The 10,162-nt window shown below is 43.2% G+C and overlaps 1 pseudogene; it reads left to right on the plus strand.

Moving 5' to 3' along the window:
- Window positions 1-4,726: 4,726 nt before the first annotated feature.
- On the plus strand, window positions 4,727-6,233 carry LOC102744917 (tubulin alpha-1C chain pseudogene; annotated as a pseudogene).
- The last annotated feature ends 3,929 nt before the right edge of the window (window positions 6,234-10,162 follow it).

The raw sequence follows: 10,162 nt of genomic DNA on the forward strand, positions 1-10,162 counted from the left end.
TCACACTCATGTGAATCGAATAGAGAGCACCTCTGCCTGCTCTTAATGTCTCTGTGTCATGTTGTCTGTCCCATTAATGTCCTGCTGTAGTGATAGGGGAACAGTTCAAGATTAATTGAACACCATATAGGAATGATGCCTCGTTTTCCCCTTCATGTCGAAGAGCATTGTTACTCTCTCATTTTGTACAAGAGATTCATGATCTGAATATTCCTGTCTGTCTAGAGCATCCTTAAAATACCCATGGCTTGGACCCCCAGGTTCCTGTTTTTCAAAAGCTTCCTTTTCTCTCCCAAATAATTCTCAGAATTTACCTTGTAGGTAATCAACCTAGTGGAAGAATTTCTTTGGTCTTAATATTCTCACTGGTAGATGCCATAGATACGATGCTTAGTTGTAGACATTATCAGTACTTCTAGCCAGTAGCTGTGGTAAATTGAAAAGCCAGACCACACACACACACACACAAAGATACACATGCACTGGAGAACACATCATCAGGTGATCTGGGAAGTGAAAGACTGCCAAGATCCTTTCTAACTTTTCAGTAAGTCCCTGGAAAATAGCAGGCATTCAATGCATAATTGAATGAATTAGGAGAATGAGGGGATTTTCTTATTTGATTGGTTGGGTTTTGCCTTCCCTGGAAAATAGCAACAGAGCAGACTTAAATTTCCTTAGTAGAGGGGCACCTCAGGCTCAATCGGTTAAGCATCTGACTCTTGATTTCGGCTCAGGTCATGATCTCAGGGTTGTGAGTTGGAGCACCGAACTAGGCTCCGCACTGGGTGGGTGTGGAGCCTGCTTAGGATTCTCTTTCACTCTCTCTCTGCCCCTACCCTCCAACAGGGCACACATGCACACACACATGTGCATTTAAAAAAAATTTTTTTTTTTTTGCTTAGTAGCATTTGCATTCTTTTAGGGTTTCTTCCTTTCCTGCAAAAGGGCACCACCTCATGGTAGTTGTATTTTAGACTGTTCATGGTTGCTATGATTATATGATAGCCCATACATCTTTTTATTCCTTTACATTATAATAATAGTAGCTATCTCTTATATAGCACATACAATGAGCCAGGCACTGTTTTAAGTGTTTTACATATATTAGCTGAATCCCTACAGCAAACTCCACGCAGGAGATACTATTATTACCTGCATTTACAGATGGGGAAACTAAGGCACAAGTAATTTGCCCAGGGTCACACAACTAATGAACAATGGAGCTGTGATTCAAACAAACACAAGCAGTCTAGGTTCAGCACCCCTGTGGGTTTAATTATGCAGGGAAACTGACTTTTTTCCCTTTCATTATACAGTTCTATGGATTTCAATATAGATATGTCTGTGTACCGACCACCACAATTAAGATACAGAACAGTCCCATCCGATAGCACCCAGGTTTCTAACTACTACACGCTACGTCCTCTATATATGGGAACGCATCACAAGTCTGAAGGAGAGAACTTTTCAACCTAAAGGGGGAAACATGTTATCTCAGAAAGGCCACTTTGAAGACCTCCAAAGGCAATGACACAATTCCCATGGAAACTCTGTAACTGCCATGTTAATTCTTTCTGGCTTCCTTTGAACTCTACTATGCACAATTCTACTGTGAGAAGAGTATTTCTCAGGGCTAGGGCAGAGTGTGTGTGTGATGTGCTATTATTCTCTTGCTGTCTTACTTCAGCAATGCTGAACAAACGTCAAGTGTCCCAGTGTGATTTCCTTGCTCTCTTACCATCTCAGATAGCTTTAAATCAACTGCGCTTTCGTGGCTGCTGGGAATCTTTCCACAGTGCTAGTGAGCTTTGCCAAGTACCACGGACAGATCACAGCATGAGTGGAGATCCTGAACCACAGTTCTGATTAAGAAAATAGTAAATTAAATACACAGGAAATCTGGAATGCAAACATCCAAAGAATTATACCACTAAATTACCACAGAAAAGAAACTGATTTTTAAGTCCTGACTCTACTAGTGACATAGAATTAGAACTGTATTAGAACAGAAGAACTCTATTCACAAATCAAATAGCTTCGAATACCAAATTGATCTGGTCCTGAACTTGTGTAAATGGACTTGCCTTTTCTACTTGTATAGCACTCATCCTATTCCTGTTCATTTTTACATCTTACTTTCACTAAAAGGGAATCCTGGTTGCCCAACTAAAAACTTTCTATTATCTCCAGTTTTTCTCAGCATTTAACATCAGGCTTAAAAGAAGTTTTTTTCTTCCCATCTTTGACTTTAAAACTCCATGATTACACAACAGGAAGGAAAATTAGAGAAATGGGACTACTTTTCTCTAAAATGCCAGATAAAAGATGTATTTTGCTGAAACACTGGCTAAAGAAAATGTCTTTTTCACTGAACAAATAAAGCTATTATGTAAAGCTAATTCTGAGAAATGTGAAAATTTTCAGCATGGGAACTTGGATGAGACTGTTCAACAAAGGAAAACTATGCCTAATGGCCCCATTTACCCGCTAACTCCCCCAATAGGCACGAGTTAAGTCACTTCTAGGTAGTTGCTCATTTGTTCATTGGAAATGCTTTTTTTTTTTTTTTAAGATTTTATTTATTTGACAGAGCACAAGCAGGGGGAGCGGCAGGTAGAGGGAGAGGGAGAAGCAGACTCCCCGCTGAGCAGGGAGCCCGATGTGGGATCATGACCTGAGCCGAAGGCAGACGCTTAACTGACTGAGCCACCCAGGCGCCCCGGAAATGCTTTTTTATTAACCAGATTGAGGGCATTATTAGGTTTGTATCCTTAGATCTATCGCTGAGTAACAAACTAAGTGACAAACCAAAACTAAGTGGCTTTACACAAGCATTTATTTGCTCCCATTCCTTAGTTTGGCAGTTTAATCTAGGCTCAGCTCAGGGACTCTTCTGCTCTACAGGGACATGCACTTGCAGAGTTCACTCTACATCAGGAGCTCCAGCTGGGAAGGTTGTAATAGCTAGGAAACCCGGGCCTTTTTCCAGCGGTCACTCTATCTACGGGGTCTCACCCTAAAGCTTGTTTACAAACCTGTGACAGTGTTCAGAAAGAGCATGAGAGAAGAGGCAAGGCCTCCAGGAGCTGAAGCTCAGAAGCGACACGTCATTCCGCTGCATTCTATTGGTCAAAGCAAAACAAAATGGCAGCACAGATTCAAGCTGACTGGAAGGGCTACAAAGAATCTGTGCACCAGATTTTATTCACAAGTATCAGGCATGTTCATCACCTTGAGGAAAATGCAGTGTAACATGCTATCCGTTCTAACAACCTTATGAAGAGAATCCACTGTAAATCTGCAAAATAAGGAATTTGGTGCTAGTTTAAATTTACCTGCCAACTGTACCTATATGTCAGGTACAAATAGCAGCTATGTGACTGAGGAAAGGAGGGAGGAAAAGGCTATGGAATGTTGATGCCATCATAAATCTTTCAGGAATATTGGGGGTTTTTTAAGTTTTTTTAAGATTTTATTTGTCAAAGAGAGAGGAGGGGGGATAGAGGGAGAAGCAGGCTCCCCACTAAGCAAGGAGCCCCATGTGGGACTTGATCCCAGGACCCCGGGATGCATGGGGGTGGAGATAGGCTAGATTTGAATCTGAATGGATTTTTTTTTTCACTTTAAGTTTATGAAAGTAATACATGCACAGTTTAAAACAATATCCCTGGGGCACCTGGGTGGCTCAGTCAGTTGGGCGTCTGCCTTCGGCTTGGGTCATGATCTTGGGGTCCTGGGATCAAGACCCGCATCGGGATCAAGACCTGCGTTGGGTTCCCTAATGCTTAGTGGGGAAGCCTGCTTCTCCCTCTCACTCTGCCATTATCCCTGCTTGTGCTCCCTCTCACTCTCTCTCTCTCAAATAAATAAATAAAATCTTTTTTAAAAAGAAGAGGATGCCTGGGTGGCTCAGTTGGTTAAGGTCTGCCTTCGGCTGGGGTCATGATCCTGGGGTCCTGGGATAGAGTCCCACACCGGGCTCCCTACTTGGCGGGGAGTCTGCTTCTCCCTCTACCCCTCTCCCCTGCTTGTGTGTTCTCTTTCTCTCACTCTCAAATAAAATCTTTTTTTTAAAAGATTTTATTTATCTATTTTGACAGAGAGAGACACAGTGAGAGAAGGAACACAAGCTGGGGGAGTGGGAAAGGGAGAAGCAGGTTTCCTGCAGAGCAGGGAGCCCGACGTGGGGCTCGATCCCAGGACCTTGGGATCGTGACCCGAGCCAAAGACAGACATTTAACTGACTGAGCCACCCAGGTGCCCCTCAAATAAAATCTTAAAAAAAAAACCCAAAACAAATAGTTACCTACAGGGGCACCTGGGTGGCTCAGTGGGTTAAGCATCCAGCTCTTCATTTTGGCTCAGGTCATGATCTCAGGGTCATGGGATTAAGCCCTGTGTCGGTCTCTGGGATCAGCTCGGGAGTCTGCTTAACATTCTTTCCCCTCCCCTCTCCCTCCCCCTCCGCTCCTTCCCCAGCTCATGCTCATTTTCTTTCTTTTTTTTTTTTTTAAGATTTTATTTATTTATTCATGAGAGACAGAGAGAGAGAGAGGCAGAGGGAGAAGCAGGCTCCCAAAGAGCAGGGAGCCCTATGTGGGACTTGATCCCAGGACTCTGGGATCATGACCTGAGCCGAAGGCAGACGCTTAACCATCTGAGCCACCCAGGCGCCCTCATGCTCATTTTCTAAAATAAATCTTTAGCTCTTACGTCTCCCCCGGACTCCTTGGTAGTCTGTCAGCAGGAGAACCTTGTCGCCGTCCCCTCGCCTCCTCCAGCCCCGAGGAACCCTATAAGTCTCAGTCATGCGTGAGTGCATCTCCATCCACATGGGCCAGGCTGGTGTCCAGATCGGCCATGTCTGCCGGGAGCTCTATTGCCTGGAACACAGCATCCAGCCCGATGGTCAGATGCCAAGTGACAAGACCACTGGGGGAGGAGATGACTCCTTCAAAATCTTCTTCAGTGAGACTGGCGCTGGCAAGCATGTGCCCACAGCCGTGTTTGCAGACCTGGAACCCACGGTCATTGATGAAGTTCACACCAGCACCTATCAGCAGCTCTTCCACCCTGAGCAGCTCATCACCGACAAGGAGGACGCTGCCAACAACTACATGGCACTACAAGGGCACTACACCATCGGCAAAGAGATCATTGACCTTGTCTTGGACCGCATTCGGAAGCTGGCTGACCAGTGCACAGGTCTTCAGGGCTTCTTGGTTTTCCACAGCTTTGGAGGGGGACTGGTTCCGGGTTCACCTCCCTGCTGATGGAATGTCTTCTCTGCAAGAAGTCCAAGCTGGAGCTTTCCATTTACTCAGACCCCCAGGTTTCCACAGCTGTAGTTGAGTCCTACAACTCTATCCTCACTATCCACACACCCTGGAGCACTCTGATTGTGCCTTCATGGTAGACAATGAGGCCATCTATGACATCTGTCGTAGAAACCTCGATATTGAATGCCCAACCTACACTAATCTAAATAGGTTGATAGGTCAAATTGGGTCCTCCATCACTGCTTCCCTCAGATTTGATGGAGCCCTGAATGTTGATCTGACAGAATTCCAGACCAACCTGGTGCCCTATCCCTGCATCCACTTCCCTCTGGCCACCTACGCCCCCATCATCTCTGCTGAGAAACTCTACCATGAACAGCTGACTGTAGCAGAGATCACCAATGCAGGCTTTGAGTCAGCCAACCAGATGGTGAAATGTGACCCTCAGCATGGTAAATACATGGCTTGCTGCCTGTTGTACTGTGGCGACATGGTTCCCACCATCAAGACCAAGCATACCATCCAGTTTGTGGACTGGTGCCCCACTGGCTTCAAAGTGGGCATTAACTACCAGCCTCCCACTGTGGTGCCCGGTGGAGACCTGGCCAAAGTACAGCGAGCTGTGTGCATGCTGAGCAACACCACAGCCATCGCTGAGGCCTGGGCTCGCCTGGACCACAAGTTTGACCTGATGTATGCCAAGCGTGCCTTTGTTCACTGGTATGTGGGGGAGGGCACGGAGGAAGGAGAGTTTTCTGAGGCCCGTGAGAACATGGCTGCCCTTGAGAAGGATTATGAGGAGGTTGGAGCGGATAGCGCTGAGGGAGAGGATGAGGGTGAAGAGTATTAACCTGTCTGCTCCGATTTTACACTCCATTGTCTTGGGACTGTCTTATTTCTGTTCTGGAAGCTGTCTGTTGTGGCCCTAACTTGTCAATAAAAGTGATGTTTCTCAGGGCGCCTGGGTGGCTCAGTTGGTTGAGCGACTGCCTTCGGCTCAGGTCATGATCCTGGAGTCCCGGGATCGAGTCCCGCATCGGGCTCCCTGCTCGGCGGGGAGTCTGCTTCTCCCTCTGACCCTCCTCCCTCTCATGTGCTCTCATTCTCTGTCTCAAATAAATAAATAAATAAATAAATAAATAAATAAATAAATAAAAAGTGATGTTTCTATTTTTTAAAAAAATTTAATTAAAAAATAAAATAAATCTTTAAAATATGTATATGGCTATCCACATAATATAGTGGCTTATCTAAAAATGCCAGTTTATGCTATCTCAGAACTAGGATTAAGTAGGATTAGGGCACAGTTCTTTTATCCTAGTTTACTTGTATTTCAAAAAGGTGAAATTAATCTTACTGATGGTAAGCTTCTCATAGGGTCTTTAATAAATATAAACTGATTAGAAGTTATGATAGAGGGAAGCCTGTTTAAAGAGTGCCCTTTAATCATGTTAATGGGGCACTGTAAATTGAGAACATTCAGATTAGGCGGATATCCTTTTGATCACTCCTAATTGCTCCTTTTATTTTTGTAACATCCATTCCCCCACATATTCTTCAGTTAATCAAGAAGGCAGTGTGGCACAAACCTGCCACTTCCTACTGTGACATCAAGCAACGTACTTGTCTGTAGGATGCAATGTGGGGGTAACAACCTACTTGTTAGTGATGCTCAGGGGGGGTTCAGTTAATGTGATGTGCTTAGAACTGTGCTTGGTGCTCATGAAAGTACTTACACTCCTAGATGCTAATGCAGGATCTCTAAGCCCATGCAGTGTTTCCCAATGAGTTGAGTTGTTTCACATGGATCATGAGTTAAGTCCTACCTACTCGTACATGAGATCAGCCATTTTATTTTTCTCCAACAGCTTCCTTTAATGGAATTTCATACTTCTGTGCACAGGGCACAGAACATCTCATCAGAAAAATCATTCTTTTATGCCAATAAGACTCCCGTTGGGCTCCCCACACAGGTCAAATAGACATGGCCCAGCTAGTTATATCTTATGCTCAAATTACAATTATTAATATGCCATTATATGGATAATACATTCACACCAGTATGTTAGCTGAGTGTGAGGTGCTATTGCCTACCTGCATCTATGCTGAACATTAAATGTTGGGAATATTATTCATCATTCTGTTATTTTAAGCAACACTAAATTAAACATTCCAAATATATACATCTTCTATGTTTAAAAAAAAAAAAAACCTTTAACGTAAAAAGTGCAAGACTTGATTACTACTAGAAAACCTGAAGGAAATTCTATCTTAAGAACACAAGCACAGGGGCGCCTGGGTGGCTCAGTCGTTAAGCGTCTGCCTCAGTCGTTAAGCGTCTGCCTTCGGCTCAGGTCATGATCCCCGGGTCCTGGGATCGAGCCCCGCATCAGGCTCCCTGCTCAGCAGGAAGCCTGCTTCTCCCTCTCCCACTCCCCCTGCCTGTGTTCCCTCTCTCGCCGTGTCTCTCTCTGTCAAATAAATAAAATCTTTAAAAAAAAAAAAAAGAACACAAGCACAAACTAACATAATTTGTAAGACTGTAAGATAAATAAGGGGTCCTCTGAACCTTACTTCATATGGTTTCCATTCTCAGAATACTTGCAGGTTATCAACCAATTTTGGCATAAGGATGTCAGAGAAATAGGCATTAAAGAGATTAAATCATGACACATTCACCCTTTGGAACATTATGCAATAGTTACAAAGAATGAGTAAGTTCCTAACTACTGACAAAGATCCCCAAATTCTGCAAATTACAAAATATCAATAATCCCATTTGTCAAAAGCAAAAAAATCAAGTATTTTAATGTGTATACAGATATGGAGGTAAAAAGTTAACAGTAAACCATTAAAAGTAGTTAAGTCTAGGGCACCTGGGTGGCTCAGTTTGTTAAGCAACTGCCTTCGGCTCAGGTCATGAGCCTGGAGTCCCTGGATGGAGTCCCGCATCGGGCTCCCTGCTCGGCAGGGGGTCTGCTTCTCCCTCTGACCCTCCCCCCTCTCATGTGCTCTCTCTCTCATTCTTGCTCTCTCAAATAAATAAAATCTTTAAAAAAAAAAAAAGTAGTTAAGTCTAGAGAACAAGTAAGAGTAAGAGGGTTAACAGGAAGAGAGCTTGTCAAGATGGATTTTAACATTTTTAATGAGAATTTAGTTTCATATGCATTATGTGATTTTTAAACAGCAACTAGGACACATACACTAAGAAATAAAAGGTGTGGTATTTCAAAATTAATATAAGAATTAGGATACTGTTCTTTAAAATTGCCCCTTCTAGTGGTAGAATCTTGATCACTGGTAAATTTCCACCTGCAGTTTATACCTTAAGACATTCCAGAAAGCTTCCATAATTTTATAGTATTGTTATGACTTAAGCAGAGAGATATTTGATATATCTGAGTTTCAAAGTAGTTGGTCATAAGAATCTTCAGTGTATTAAGACTCTAAGTCTCATGAAGGGAGCCAGAAAGGGCGCCCCCCACTGGCTGAATTGGAGTAAAGTGAATGACTGCCAGGTAACACAGGAAACAAGAACTGGGCTCTACCAGAATGAAAAACTCTTCCTGACAGAACACCAGTGAACACAGAAGGTATAACTGATTCAAGCAAAAATAATTATATGCTAAAATCACGGTTTTGTTGATACTTTCAGTATATCCTCCCACAGAGGGGTGCCTGGGTGGCTCAGTCGTTAAGCGTCTGCCTTCGGCTCAGGTCATGGTCCCAGGGTCCTGGGATCGAGCCCCGCATCGGGCTCCCTCCTCGGCAGGAGGCCTGCTTCTCCCTCTCCCACTCCCCCTGCTTGTGTTCCCTCTCTCGCTGTGTCTGTCAAATAAATAAAATCTTAAAAAAAAAAAAAATTATCCTCCCACAGAATATTATGAAGGGGAAAAAAAAAGTAAGAGAAATCTGGTGGACAACACCTTAACCAAGTAAGTTAACACCAATAATGGGATAAACTGACACAATGTATGCCATCTGGTGTAATGCACCAATATTTAGTATTCCTGCCAAAATGCGTAACCTGAATTGAGGTCTGAGGAAATAGTAGTAGAATAATCTAAATTAAGAAACACTCCTTAAACAGCTGGCATGAACTCTTCAAACTCTCACTGTTGTGAAGAACAAGCTAGGGAATTGTTCTAAATTAGATTTATGCGATCTGAAGAGAAACCAGAGTAAATTAGAGGAAATTGAAGAGATGAGACAACTAAATGCAATGGGTAATAGGAACAGGGGAATTGTTAAAGGTTAGTATTAAGACATTTGGCATAATTTGAACATAGATTGTAATAGAAATACTCTATCAATCTTCTAAGTCCTAAATTTGATAACTAGAGTGTGGTTGTGCAAGAGAACGCCCTTATCCTTAGGAGACACAAACTGAAACATTCAGAGATAAAAAGGTATGCCACTTAATTTCTGGTGGTTCAGCAAATCATACATACATAACATATAGAAAGCAAATGTGAGTGAATCCAAATGAGGATACACAAAATTTCAAGGTACCATTGCTGCAATTTCTAAGTTTGAACCTTACTCAAAATAAAATTTCTTAACAAAGTCTCTTTCTCAAGATTTACTATTTCCTGCTACTTGGGTTGACTCTCCTTGCATCCAGAAAAATACCCTCCTCTAGGAACCAAGAGATTTCTGCATTATCAGAATTTTTTTTAAAGATTTATTTATTTGACAGAGACACAGCAAGAGAGGGAACACAAGCAGGGGGAGTGGGAGAGGGAGAAGCAGGCTTCCCACGGAGCAGGGAGCCCGATGTGGGGCTTGATCCCAGGACCCTGGGATCATGACCTGAGCTGAAGGCAGAAGTGACTGAGCCACGCAGGCGCCCCTGCATTATCAGAACGTAAAAATTACAG

This window comes from Leptonychotes weddellii, chromosome 2 (assembly GCF_054177405.1).
Source record: "Leptonychotes weddellii isolate Sample4059 chromosome 2, ASM5417740v2, whole genome shotgun sequence".
In the NCBI taxonomy this organism is placed as follows: Eukaryota; Metazoa; Chordata; class Mammalia; order Carnivora; family Phocidae; genus Leptonychotes; species Leptonychotes weddellii.